The sequence below is a fragment of the Adiantum capillus-veneris genome, chromosome 16 (genome assembly GCF_014529385.1).
Source record: "Adiantum capillus-veneris isolate H3 chromosome 16, ASM1452938v2, whole genome shotgun sequence".
Taxonomy (NCBI): Eukaryota; Viridiplantae; Streptophyta; class Polypodiopsida; order Polypodiales; family Pteridaceae; genus Adiantum; species Adiantum capillus-veneris.
This window is the reverse complement of record NC_140946.1, coordinates 149691417-149707217: the sequence shown is the minus strand read 5'-3', so window position 1 is coordinate 149707217 and position 15801 is coordinate 149691417. Positions and strand designations below refer to the sequence as shown.

At 36.7% G+C, this 15801-nt stretch overlaps 1 long non-coding RNA gene and 1 pseudogene across 1 annotated transcript; both read left to right on the top strand.

Moving 5' to 3' along the window:
• The first annotated feature begins 7480 nt into the window (after positions 1 to 7480).
• Positions 7481 to 13970, top strand: LOC147440056 (uncharacterized). The gene is made up of 2 exons (XR_015184677.1): positions 7481 to 8032; positions 13749 to 13970. It is a non-coding gene; the product is annotated as an uncharacterized LOC147440056 (long non-coding RNA).
• Positions 10513 to 13559, top strand: LOC147440057 (uncharacterized; annotated as a pseudogene).
• Positions 13971 to 15801: the final 1831 nt, after the last annotated feature.

The window sequence follows — 15801 nt, the reverse complement described above, 5'->3', positions numbered from 1 at the left end:
ATATTGCATGATAATAATTATGTTATCCCTAATGTAGTTAGAATATAGAGATGGAGATGTTATATAAACATAGATCTATGACAGACATCTACATAATTAAAATATCATTGCTTATTTAGATAGCCATTCATGTAAATCCTTAGATTAGTTGGATATTTAGATAGAATTTAAACTCTACTTTTCTAGAGTTATGAAGAACCTTGTGTAGATGGATAGTAACATAGGATATACCCCTTGTTTCAACGATAGTCTATCTAATAATATCATTGGTACGTATTGTCAATAAATTTGTTCTCCCGCCAAAGGGGTAGATTGTACATTTCTTTAAATAAAAGGTGACTCATTTCTTATATATATATATATATACCTCTAATATTAATGATTCTGCATGATAATAATAATATCTTCGAGCTATGATATCGATAATGTGTGATAATGATTAATGATGGTAACCCTAGGTAGTTGGAATATAGTGAGGCATGAAACCATATAAAAATGGAACAATTAGAAAGATGATAGAATAGGACAATATCTGCCAAACAATATCAAAAGATATTGTGAAACAATATGAAAACGATAACCTATAGGAGTTATGATACCCCTAATCTGGATGGATATTGACGTAGGAATATATATCTTAGAAACTATTTTCATTACATGTATCTAGAATATTAACGACTAGCTATGTGTGATAATAATAATGGTACCACTAGTATCAATAATGGCAGCACTGCAAGTCTAGCTAGATAGGGACATTGGAATGTATAACCCAATTTATGAAAGACGTATGACTACCCTTGATCCAAGGACAGTAGTGATACCCTTTCTCTAACAGCCACAATGATTCTAATCGTCTTGCCTCGAGGGCTCTCCACATGTATATAATACTAAATATTTAGACTTGAATGGCTATATATGGTATATGTTTAAATATAGTAGATATTCATATGTCTATCTGGGAACTTATTGTGTGTGTGTGTGTGTGTGTGTGTGTGTGTGTGTGAGAGAGAGAGAGAGAGAGAGAGAGAGAGAGAGAGAGAGAGAGAGAGAGAGACAAACTGAAATGTTATATTAAATGTCTTTAAAAGGCCAGAATGATCTATGAGACCAAACTAATACAATCTTGGTGGATAGAATCATATGCATAAAATATCTTAAGATTAGAAATATGGTTGTGACGAGTAACAGGATAAGAGTATCTAGATAGGGGTCGAAAGGTATAAACTTGTTCTCCCGTAAAAGGGTAGATTGTACATTTCTTTACTAAAAAGGTGATTCATTTCTTTTATATATATATATATATACCTATAACATTAATGATTATGCATGATAATAATAATATCTTTGAGCTATGATATCGATAATGTGTGATAATGATAAAGGATGGTAACCCTAGGCAGTTGGAAAACAGTGAGGCATGAAACCATATAAAAATGGAACAATTAGAAAGATGATAGAATAGGACAATATCTGCCAAACAATATCAAAAGATATTGTCAAACAATATGAAAACAATAACCTATAGGAGTTATGATACCCCTAATCTAGATGGATATGGACGTAGGAATATATATCTTAGAAACTATTTTCATTATATGTATCTATAATATTAACGACTAGCTATGTGTGATAGTAATAATGGTACCACTAGTATCAATAATGGCAGCACTGCGAGTACTCTAGCTAGATAGGGACATTGGAATGTAGAACCCAATTTCTGAAAGACGTATGACTACCCTTGATCCAAGGACAGTAGTGATACCCTTTCTCTAACAGCCATAATGATTCTAATCCTCTTGCCTTGAGGGCTCTCTATATGTATATAATACTAAATATTGAGACCTGAATGGCTATATATGGTATATTTTTAAATATAGTAGATATCCATATGTCTATATGGAAACTTATCGTGGGTATGTGTGTGCTGGAGAGAGAGAGAGAGAGAGAGAGAGAGAGAGAGAGAGAGACGAACTGAAATGTTATATTAAATGTCTTTAAAAGGCCAAAATGATCTATGAGACCAAACTAATACAATCTTGGTGGATAGAGTCATATGCATAAAATTTCACAAGATTATAAATATAGTTGTGACGAGTAACAGGATAAGAGTATGTAGACAGGGGTCGAAGGGTATAATCCTTGAGCTGCAAGCTTTACATTTTTCTATACATACCTAGAATATTAATGATTATACGTGATAATAAGAATATATGTTGTCAATAATGGCAGCACTGCTATTCTAGCTGGATATGGACATTGGAATATATAACCCAATTTGTAAAAGACGTATGACTACCCTTGATCCAAGGATAGTGATGATACACTTTCTCCAAAAGCCATAATGATTCTAGTCCTCTTGCCTCACTGGCTCTCTACATGTATGTAATAATAAATATTGAAACCTGAATGGCTATATATGACATATTTTTAAATATCTTTGAGCGATGATATCGATAATGCGTGATAATGATTAATAATGTTAACCCTAGGCAGTTGGAATATATAACTAAGAAACCATTGACGTCCTAGAATATTAACAATTAGACATGATAGTATATAATAATATCCACGAGCTACGATATCGATATTGCATGATAATTATTATGTTATCCCTAATGTAGTTAGAATATAGAGATGGAGATGTTATATAAACATAGATCTATGACAGACATCTACATAATTAAAATATCATTGCTTATTTAGATAGCCATTCATGTAAATCCTTAGATTAGTTGGATATTTATATAGAATTTAAACTCTACTTTTCTAGAGTTATGAAGAACCTTGTGTAGATGGATAGTGACATAGGATATACCCCTTGTTTCAACGATAGTCTATCTAATAATCTCACTGGTAAGTATTGTCAATAAACTTGTTCTCCCACCAAAGGGGTAGATTGTACATTTCTTTAAATAAAAGGTGACTCATTTCATATATATATATATACCTCTAATATTAATGATTATGCATGATAATAATAATATCTTGGAGATATGATATCGATAGTGCGTGATAATGATTAATAATGGTAACCCTAGGTAGTTGGAATATAGTAAGGCATGAAACCATATAAAAATGGAACAATTAGAAAGATGATAGTATATTATGACAATATCTGCCAAACAATATCAAAAGATATTGTCAAACAATATGAAAACAATAACCTATAGGAGTTATGATACCCCTAATTTGGATGGATATTGACGTAGGAATATATATCTTAGAAACCATTTTCATTATATGTATCTAGAATATTCATTATATGTATTTAGAAATTTTAACATATAGTAATAATAATGGTACCACTAGTATCAATAATGGCAGCACGGCAAGTCTAGCTGCATAGGGACATTCGAATATATAACCCAATTTCTAAATCCCTTTCAAATATATAACTGAATATATAATATATGTACCTAGAATATTAACAATTAGGCATGATAGTATATAACGATATCCACGAGCTACGATATCGATATTGCATGATAAAATTATGCTATCCCTAAGGTAGCTAGAATTAATATAGTGATGGAGATGTTACATAAACATAGACCTATGAGAGGCATCTACATAATTAAAACATCATTGGTTATTTAGATAGCCATTCATGTATTTCCTTAGATTAGATGGATATCTATATAGAATTTAAACTCTACTTTTCTAGAGTTACGATAAACCTTGTCTAGATGGATAGTGACATAGGATATACCCCTTGTTTCAATGATAGTCTATTTGATATCTCATTGGTGTTGTCAATAAACTTGTTCTCTCGCCAAAGGGTAGATTGAACATTTCTTAAAAAAAGGGTAATTTTTATATATATGTCTAATATTAATGATTATGCATGATAATAATAATATCTTCGAGCTATGATATCGATAATTTGTGATAATGATTAATAATGGTAACCCTAGGCAATTGGAATATATAATTGAGAAACCGATTACGTATGTACCTAAAATATTTACAATTAGGCATAATAGTATATACAATAATATCCACGAGCTATGATGTGAATATTGCATTGATGATGATCATGTTATCCGTAAGGTAGTTAGAATATAGTGATGGAGATGTTATATAAACATAGACCTATGACAGACATCTACATAATTAAAATATCATTGCTTATTTAGATAGCCATTCATGTAAATCCTTAGATTAGTTGGATATTTATATAGAATTTAAACTCTACTTTTCTAGAGTTATGAAGAACCTTGTCTAGATGGATAGTGACATAGGATATACCCCTTGTTTCAACGATATTCTATGTAATAATCTCATTGGTACGTATTGTCAATAAACTTGTTCTCCCGTTAAAGGGTACATTGTACATTTATTTACTAAAAAGGTGATTCATTTCTTATATATATATATATATATATATATATACCTATCATATTAATGATTATGCATGATAATAATAATATCTTTGAGCTATGATATCGATAATGTGTGATAATGATTAATGATGGTAACCCTAGGCAGTTGGAATATTAATATAGTGAGGCCAAACAATATCAAAAGATATTGCCAAACAATATGAAAACAATAACCTATAGAAGTTATGATACCCCTAATCTGGATGGATATTCCCGTAGGAATATATATCTTAGAAACCATTTTCCTTATATGTATCTAGAATAGAACTATGACAGACATCTACATAATTAAAATATCATTGGTTATTTAGATAGCCATTTATGTAAATCCTTAGATTAATTGGATATTTATATAGAATTTCTACTTTTCTAGAGTTATGAAGACCCTGCTCTAGCTGATGGATAGTGACTTAGGATACACCCCTTGTTTTAATGATAGTCTATTTAATAATCTCATTGGTACGTATTGTCAATAAACTTGTTCTCCCACCAAAGGGTAGATTGTACATTTCTTTTTTAAAAAAGGTGACTCATTTCTTTTATATATATATATATATATATACCTCTAATATTAATTATTATGCATGATAATAATAATATCTTCGAGCTATGATATCGATAATGCGTGATAATGATTAATGATGGTTACCCTACGTAGTTGGAATATAGTGAGGCATGAAACCATATAAAAATGGAACAATTAGAAAGATGATAGTATAGGACAATATCTGCCAAACAATATGAAAACAATAACCTATAGGAGTTATGATACCCCTAATCTGGATGGATATTGACTTAGGAATATATATCTTAGAAACCATTTTCATTATATGTATCTAGAATATTAACAACTAGCTATGTGTGATAATAATAATAATGGTACCACTAGTATCAATAATGGTAGCACTGCTAGTCTAGTTGGATAGGGACATTGGAATATATAAACCAATTTCTAAAAGACGTATGACTACCCTTGATCCAAGGATAGTGCTGATACCCTTTCTCTAAGAGCCATAATGATTCTAATCCTCTTGCCTCAATGGCTCTCTACATGTATGTAACAATAAATATTGAGATCTGAATGGCTATATATGGCATATTTTTAAATATAATAGATATCCATATATCTATCTAGGAACTTATTGTGGGTGTGTGTGTGCTGGAGAGAGAGAGAGAGAGAGAGAGAGAGAGAGAGAGAGAGAGAGAGAGAGAGAGATGAACTGAAATGTTGTATTAAAAGTCTTTTAAAGGCCAAAATGATCTATAAGACAAAAATAATACAATCTTGGTGGATAGAAGCATATGCATAAAATATCTCAAGATTAGAAATATACTTGTGAGGAGTAACAAGATAAGAGTATCTAGACAGGGGTCGAAAGTATAATCAGCTGTACATTTCTATCCATACCTAGAATATTAACGATTATACGTGATAATAATAATATACTTTGTCTAAATGGATAGTGATCGCTGTACGAATTTAGTGAGGCATGAAACCATATAAAGATGGAACAATTAGATGATAGTATAGGACAATATCTGCCAAACAATATGAAAACAATAACCTATAGGAGTGATGATACCACTAATCTGGATGGATATTGACATAGGAATATATATCTTAGAACCAGTTTCTTTATATGTATCTAGAATATTAACGACTAGCTATGTGTAATAATAATAATGGTACCACTAGTATCAATAATGGCAGCACTGCTAGTCTAGCTGGATAGGGACATTGGAATATATAATCCAATTTCTAAAAGATGTATGACTACCCCTTGATCCAAGGATAGTGATGATATCCTTTCTCTAAGAGCCATAACGATCTAATCCTCTTGCCTCGATGCCTCGTTGTCTAAATGGATAGTGATCGATGTACGATTATGTAACTAAGAAACCATTGACGTATGTACCTAGAATATTAACAATTAGGCATGATAGTATATAATAATATCCACCAGCTAGGATATCGATATTGCATGATAAATATAATTATGCTATGCCTAAGGTAGTTATTCCAAGGATAGTGACGATACCCTTTCTCTAAGAGCCATAATTATTTTAATCCTCTTGCCTCGATGGCTCGATCGCTACATGTATGTATAATAAATATTGAGACTTGAATGGCTATATATGACATTTTTTGAAATATAATAGTTATCCATATGACTATCTGGGAACTTATTGTGGGTGTGTGTGTGTGCATGTGTGTGTGATGGGGAGAGAGAGAGATGATTGGATAGAAAAATACAAGATGATTGGGAAGTTTATATCGGCGAGATAGTCATATATATATCGGGACACCATATCTAAAATGGATATCCACTTAGTAGTATACCTGGGATGATCATAAGATACGATCAAAAGATAGGACAAAACCTCCCAGACATTCTCGATACACAAGATAATAGGATATGACAATATCTACCAGGGGGTCATATATATACCAGGTAGTACTATGCATGAGATGATGAGATGCGATAAGAAGATGGATAATTAACATGCTCTAATATCCATTGGATTGATATAAATTTGAGATGTAAGGATTATGACGATGATGATACCCATTGCGTAAATTGCTCTCCCCCCCAACATGGGCCCACAACATAGTGCTCACTCCAACGTATAGCATCTAGGCTATGGTCACATGGAGGCTATAGCATCTAGGCTATGGTCACATGGAGCTTAGTTTTCCGTAACAGCAGCCGACTAGGTTTGACGCATGTTGCTTTCTCCAGTCTCGTCACCGGCTTAGTACTGCTCTAACTATGGCTAAAATGGCATGTCACAAAATGATGAATGACCACTGACGGTTAGCGCTAGATTTCTCTTTCCTCCTTGCACCGGTCTTTTTCTCTCTCTACTTGCATGCCGACGGTGGACGCTCTGAGCTCGTGTGAGGGACTATCGGGGCTTAGTTATAACTAAGCTTCGGGTGACCATGCCCCTAGTGCTCCAACAAATACTGAGCATTCCGTGGCTCAATTAACTCCATGGATGGTCCCACTGGCCATGACTGGCAATTTCAAGGCTTGCAGAGACTTTCCCTCTCTCTCTCTCTCTCTCTCTCTCTCTCTCTCACACACACACACACACAGCAACGAACTGGATTGGATTCCTGACAACCGTCCGTCCTCTCTCCCTCTCTTTCTCTCTCTCGGCCTGCTGATCTCTCTCTCTCTCTTTCTCTCTCAGCTGATCAGTAGGTGCCGCCATCGCGAGGCTAGCTACCCTCTCTCTCTCTCTCTCTCTCTCTCTCTCTCTCTCTCTCACACACACACACACACACACACACACACACACACACACACACACACACACACACACACAGCTGATCAGTTGGTGCCGCCATTGCCAGCATGTCCACCATCTCTCTCTCTCTCTCTCTCTCTCTCTCTCTCTCTCTCTCTCTGCACTAGTCGGCCAGGCCAGCACTAGAGCCGGTACAGCTAAGGCGTAGCCATCGATACCCGAGCAAGCGACGTAGAAATTTCCTACACAACGCACACAGGGATTCATCAAGAGGATTAGACTTCAAGAGTAGCTGGTTCGGACTGCGGGAGCAAGGTGGAGAAGCTGTGCAGGTGCCAATAGCAGGTCTTCAACATCAACAAGGCATTCAATATCTCGTGTGCAGCATTGACAAGGTGCACAAATCTTTAAACTTTTATGATTATTCCTATTAGTATTAGTGCAAGAGCTGGTTCTGTAATTAATGCAATGGAGTCCTCAGCATGTTATGGTCCTAACTTATGGATTTGATTAGTGCAAGAGGTTCTGTTATGGCTCTAATCGTCAGTATCCCAGCTTTGCCGCTGTGTCCTAATCTTTCATCAGTTTTTAGTTGCTTCAGCCCAGAGAGAGAGAGAGAGAGAGAGAGAGAGAGAGAGAGAGAGAGAGAGAGAGAGAGAGAGTTGGTTCAGAGTGCATGTTCGTGGCTGCAGTCTCGCCTTGCTAATGTGTTGCTGGTGGTAGTACATTCATTGGCCTTGGCCTTGTCTCTGAGCAAGTCATTGGCTTTGGCAGCTTGACTCGGGTTGTAGAAAAACTCAGTCACACAGACACACACAGACCAGATCTCTCGCTCGCTCATACACAGAGACACGATTGAACCGATGTATCTTTTCAGTTAGGACGTTTGTTTTATACAAAGTTGAGGGTGCCTTTTGGTCACACCTCGTCATATTTCAATTATATATTGTTTTAATAAAATGACTTTCGTTATTCAGTCCTTCACTCCCCCTTAACGGAAGCATTTTCATTTTCTGAAATCCGAATCATTCCCAGATGTTGGCTGCAGGATCTGTGTTTTTTGCCTGTCAATGGTTTGGTTAGAAAATCAGCCCAGATGATGTCAGTAGGTGTGTGTTCCAGTTCCATCTTCTTGTTCTCGATCAATTCCCTGATAAAATGAAACTTCAAATCCACATGCTTAGTTTTGTCCGAGTGCTTCGGGTTACTAGCAAGAAAGATACAAGATTGATTATCACAGTAAATTTTAAGCATAGGTTTAGGCATTATCTGTAGCTCTTCAATCATCGTTTGAATCCAAATTCCTTCTTTAGCAGTTAAGGCAACAGCTACAAATTCAGCTTCAGCTGTTGAGAGTGTAACTGCCACTTGCCGTTTGGATTGCCATGTTATAGCACCTTCTGCAAGTGTGAAGCTAAAGCCAGCGGTCGAGCATCGAGAGTCGATTCCCCCCCCCCCCCCCCCCAATCCGAGTCAGACCACCGAAGGAGGAATGACGGAGAGGATTGTGCACGATGATAACATATGCCTAAGTGACGTGTTGACTTTATATATCGAGCAAGTCGGATAAGTGCTTTCCAATGTTTGATGCCAGGGTTATGCATGAATTTCGACAAAAAATTACAAGCATAACAAATATCTAGACGAGTACTTGTGACAAGATACCTCATCTTGCCAATAAGCTGTCTATATGGAAATTGTGTCAGATAAGCTTTATCATTCTTAGAGGTAGGAAGAGGTGTATTTGAGGGCTTTAAGTCAGATAAACCAAACTCTTTGAGTAAGTTATCTACGTAGGATGATTGGTGAAGTATTAGGGTGCCTAAGGAGCGATCCCTGATAATCTGAAGACCCAAAAAATATGTGAGTTCACCCAAATCAGTGATAGGAAAAGCCCTTTGAAGTTCAGCAATGGCATGGTTAACTATAGATTTAGAGGATCCTAGCACCGGAATATCATCCACATATAGGGCAACAACTAGAAAACTGGAACTGGTATGGCGAATGTAGACATTTGGTTCTGAGGCTAGACGTGTATACCCATGAGTGAGCATGAAATCATTGAAACGCTTAAACCAAAGACGGGGAGATTGTTTTAAGCCATAGATGGAACGATGAAGACGGGCAAGCTAAAGTAAGGGTTGTAGCCCACTCACTAGTACTGCTTCTCCTAATTAACTGCATGAGACACGACGTACGCTGCTAGCTACCCGGCCTAGCCACTCTCTCTGATGTCGTATTATAAAGGGTGCTTGATCTCTGCAGTCCCACATCCACTTCTTCCTTCTCTAATCCAGACTCGCAGCGTACTTCTCTCTCTGCTGCGCCATAGGCAGGGAAATATGCATAGCTCATGCGCAGCCTTGAGGGCGGAAGGCAGCAGTACAGGTGGGAAAATCATCGTGCAGTGCAATATCTCATGGCGGGATTCAATAGTCACTATGATTATTATCCAATAATGACTCCATAATACCTTCCACTCTAGCTTTTTGAAAACCAATCATACACAAATCAACAATGTGTTTGCCTATGCACTTTGTGACCGAAAGCAAAGTTCCATTATTGGAGTCTACAACAAGCTTGACACAACTAGATCTAGCAAGGCCTCCAATAGCATCAGTTAGCGACGGCGTGGACATTCATTATAAACAACATAATGAATGAGGCGCGAGAAAAACTAGCGAAGAGAGAGAGAGAGAGAGAGAGAGAGAGAGAGAGAGAGAGAGATATGATAGGCTTAACATGCTATATTGACGTTAAGTGCTAGCCAGATAGCAATCTCATGAATTGCAATTTAGCAGTCTATTTCTCTAATGATTCTAGGAGTCGAGTTCTCATGGATCGATAGTGATTTGTGTTTGTGGTATGTTTCAGAATGAACCCAGAGCATACTCATGAGCATGCTCTTAACGAAGCTATTTGGAATACCATTATCAGGATTCAATCTGTGATGGATTCCCATCGAGCTTCCATTAAGCTTCAAGACGATGTGATGCGTATATTGTTTCAGGGCTTAGGCTCTGTTTGTGAAGGCAAGGAAAAATGTCTTGCTAAGCTATTGACAGAGAAGAGCAGTGATTGGAATGGAAGTCTTAATGATTTCAATACACCTACTAACTTCTCTGAAATCCTGAAGCTTTACAAGGACAAAGGTATGGTCATTCCTCAAGAATGGAAATATGTCTTGGCAGCGAAAGTCAACCCCATGAACCGCAAGTCTTTCCACCTAGCAAGGAGGATGCTGATAGAAACACCTCTATGTGTGTTTGCATTGATGGAATCCGATCAAGACGTTGTCAACGGGATTGCCTCATAAGTTGTGAAAGATGTTCAAAGTGTAGCAGAAGCAAAAAGGAGATGATGCCATTCTTATACATATCATTAATAGATCAATTGAGATGTCTCTGTCAAAGTGAAGAAAATTGTCATGATTTCTTAAGCTTGTGGAGAGCTCGAGACCGGTGGTTGGCTAAGGAGCCCTCTCAACACCCTTACTTCATTCAAGAAGTTTGGGACGGAGAGAAGATGCGGATTTACCAGGACTTTTGGAATCCTGATGCCCTTTGGAAGGCTCCAGTTGTGTGTCAAAATGACAAGTGCAAGATGACGTATCGTGCATTTCCCAGGTGTTTGTCAAGCAAGGAGCTTCTCAATAGTTGGAATGAGGACACACAAGCCTACGAGTTTGCATGTACCAGGTGTAAAAAAAAATTTCGGGGAGAGAGAAATCTTATCAAAGGAGACCCAAGGAATTTTTCTCTTCTTTTACATTGGGATGGATTTCAGGCAGCATCAACAACTATGAAGGATAGTGCAGTAGTTGAGATCAGTGTCTTGAATGGAGGAAAACTATCTACTCTAGGTTCTATTCCTGTATTGTTTCTCCCCCTCTCAAACAAAGAGTTGGAGAAGAAGCATGGAGACATTCTCTCTTCTTTCCTACAACCCTTGCTTCTGGATCTAGAAAGCTTATTTCTAGATGGTTTCGAAGCTAACTATGCCTACAACAAAAGCCGTATTCATCAAGGGCTTCCAGATGACTCAACAAAGTTGCGAGGAATCCTGATGATGTGCACTGGGGACCATCCAGCTCAATGTAAGCTGGGACAATTCAAAGATGGCGGAAAGAGCTTTTGTCGACGGTGTAAAGCACATGCAACACTTCAGCAAGATGCAAATGGGTCAAGATATGTGTATGATAATAACAGATTTCAAGCTAGAAATCCTCCTCAAGGTCGACATGTAGAAGACATGTGGTCAAGAATCAAACGAGCTAAACGATCTCCTACTAAAGAAGGTAAAGAAGATATTCTACGGGATGCAGGTTTGTCTGGACAATCCATTCTCTGGAGATTGTATCACTTATATGCATTTGACCTGTCAAAAGACTTAGTATATGATGCTATGCATGTACTATCTCTGAACTTATTTCAGAAGTACATCAAAAAGTTGATCTCATCTTCTACCACACCAATGAAGCGTGACATCGACAATGCTGTTAAGGAGGTTACAGCTTTCATTCCAAAGATTATTTTGCACTCAGGGCGATGGCCAAGGAATCCATCGAAGCACTTCAAAATGTTTAAGGTAGAAGAGTGCCAAAAATTTGTACAGTGGTGTCTGCCTCACATTTTAAATGTAGTGCAGGGAATCACAGACGACGAACAACGTCAACTTGGGATGCTTCTTGTTGATATTGCACATTTCTTTTTCAATTTCTCTAGAAGAAAAGGATGGTCATTGAGCGATATCCAAACATGTCGCTCTCTATTATCATCATGGCGAATCTTGTCAGAACAGTACGAGGGTCCCAATAGCTCCCCTTTGGAGCATGTTGCAGGTATATAAGACTCTCTCAAGATTATTGTCTCAAAGGGATTTTATTAAGTGCTTGATTATTATAGTATTGACTAAGTGATGCTTGCATTACTACTATGTATAGGTAGTGGAGAGATGCTTGACGATATCTTACGCCATGGCTCTCATGATTGCTTTTGGTGCTTCTCTTTTGAGAGGAACATATCTGGATACTTAAGCATTCCAACTAAAAATAAATCCAATGAGATATCCTATACGAATTTCCATGGTTGCATCTTGTTTACAAATACATGGAAGCAATTAGAGATTGAAAAGGACGGGCTATTGTGTGAAAATAGATATCTGCAAGCTCTTCACTCTTGCTTACTTTCACCTCAAGGTTGGAATTTTGATGAAATGTCAAACCTTGAGTGTCATAATTCGCATTCTTTGTGTGCCTTTCTTGCAACCTCAGAGTAGCAAGCTCGAGAGCTATGGAGTAGTGCAATTCGGCTTCGACACCCTTATGCTTGTAAAGCTTTGCTTAATAGAAATGGAATAGTTATTGGACGAAGATTGAGAAAAATTCCTTTCTTATTAAGTTCCAATGAAAAAGAATCGATCAAGAGCCTATCAAGTGGATACCCATGCTCTTATGGATATGAGTATTCCAAGGTTTTTGTAGATGAGGTGAAGTACACTGTAGGAGATTACCTGGTAGTAGCTAAAGATCTCAACTCAAAATTTTATGGGAGGCTATCAAAAATATTTTCAGTGGAGCAAGAAGGAGTTGTCATTGTGTTTGTCACAGTGGAGGCCATTGTGAAAAGCTTCGATGGTATTGATGATGTTTCTGGAATGTTCATCCTACACAAAAGTAAGAGGGATCATTGTGTGTCAGTGATACTACCAGTCCATTGTATTTGCTGGAAGTTTTTTTTTATTCAAGGAGCAAGAGCTGATATGGACGTCTTGCATGAAGTTAGTGGATCTGATCGACGTCATCGTCTAGTGCTTCCAATGGGGCTAGGATGTGTTCCTCCTTGGCCAGAGGAGGGTGACATTGTAATTGCTAAGGGACTTGCAGCTACGACAATAGAAGCTTTGGTGCAGAGTGTTGATGTAACCAATAAGAAAGCATTGCTTTATTGGAAAGGTGATCATCATGAAGAAACTTTTTGGGTTGATTGGAAAGGTGATCTCTATTGTGATACCTTGAGAAAACATCTTCCTATAGAGAACAACTAAGTCTTGTTAAATACTACGTAAGTGATTCATGAAAATTCTTTTACTAATGTATGACTTATCTTGCAGGTATCCAAAAGCATGGACGGGCGATACGATGCATCACATATGGATTGATGGGACTTATTACAAGTTTTCAAATTATTTTATTGAGATTGGGACTTATTATAAGGATTTCAATTATATGTAGATGTGTCCTTTCGTTGTATAGGAATTCAAATTTCTCTTTTAAGGATTATTGATCAAAGCTTGTATTTGATGACACGAGCTATTTAAAAGTTACTTGAAGTTGCTTCATATAGTGTTTTGTGATTCCCTTTTTGTGTATTACTAGTCAGATTTAAGTTGTTGTGAAGCTCTCTTATAGTAGTCATGTTGCTTGTCACTCTATTTTTCTTTTTGGCAATCGACAATATGTATCAAGTGAGAAATGAAGAGGTAAAATGTACTTTTAAAATAATCTTCTTGCTTTAAGAGGTTAAATATGCAATCTTCGTGTGCTATGAGAGAGTGATAAAGTAGGCAAACATCCAAATATCTATTTCACAATGTTACTATGTTACGGGCATATGGTAAGCAATGATAACAACCTTCCAAAGTATACACTATAGTAACTCTTAAAAAGTGTAGTCAACCATAAAGAAAGCAATCCATAAATATATCATATATCAAGCACGTAGTATTGATTATATAATAAAATTACCACACGATTGTCTTCGAATACCATATTCATCACCATGGAAGCCATATGCTATGATACCAATTATATTTCTCCTTAAATGAGCTAGACGTAGTCTATAGCATTATAGAAACAATCTCAAGCGACCTATAAGAGCTAGGTGATTGGTCTTGAAATGATAGATTTCTACTCAACAGGGAATTTGTGCGCGCACATGCAAGTGTGGGTGTGTGTTTGTGTAGAGAGAGAGAGAGAGAGAGAGAGAGAGAGGAGAGAGAGAGAGAGAGAGAGAGAGAGAGAGAGAGAGAGATTTGTAGTTTATTTTCTTGTTTATAATGTAGCTCTATGATTAATAACACCAAAAATTTTAGTATCTAATTGTTTTGTCATAAATTATCATGTATAAAAGCTTAGTTCTGTGTTATTATTCTTTTTTTTTGTTCCAACAAAGCAGAGAAGATTATATTAATCGAAGGGGGGAGCAAAAATTACAATTGACCCAGAACTGAGTACTGTGAAATGTGTCCGAGACGGGAGACTCTCCAACATTACATATCATCCTACATACCATTCCATATTCACCCTACAAGATCCATAAGCCGACTTGACTTGACATAAGTACAACCAAAGTTTCCCTATGACACCCCATACGCACGCAGAGAAATGATCTGATTGGATATCTTTTCCATGAACTCTTTGGCTTTGGAGATAGCTTCATAGGTTTCTGCTATAGCGTGCATGTTGAAAGCAGTCATGTTTTGGATTTCTTTCCTCTTCCAATCCGTCAGCGGCAGATCTTGTTCCTCGGCCGATAGTCCCAGTAGGCTATTTCTAAACTTGATCAAATTTATTACAAACAAGAGTGTCATTATTTCTACATGGAAAAAAACTCTCAAAAATTTCCATGTGGAAATGAAGATATATATGATGCTCCATTCTATTATTTCTATGTGGAAAAAAAACCTCCCCCAAAGATTTCCATATGAAAATGAACATATTTTTGGTTGATGAAAGTGGAGAAAAAAACCATGTTAGAAAAGTTAAATTTCCACTTTGGATATTTATTATCATAAAGAAAACAATTCCCAAATGGAACAATTACATATTATTACATGGGAATCAAAAATTTCTCATAAGAAATACACCTATTTCATGATGGGAAAGATGTTTCCTATATGAAAATATTTTCTCCATGTTAGAAACTCATTAGGGAATTTGTCATGAAGTTCTTGTGTAGAGACAACAATGATCTTGTCGAGCAGCGCCATGCAGTATATGGTGGCCGACTCACTGCTACGGCTGGATTTTCATTATTGTTTCGTACAACAAGGTGATGAGCATGAAAGCAGTTTTCATGTGATCTTTATCACATGCTTGTTCTTTCACTCGCAACCTCGTCCCCCAGACATGATCTCCGAACACTTGAGCCCTGGTTCTCTACAG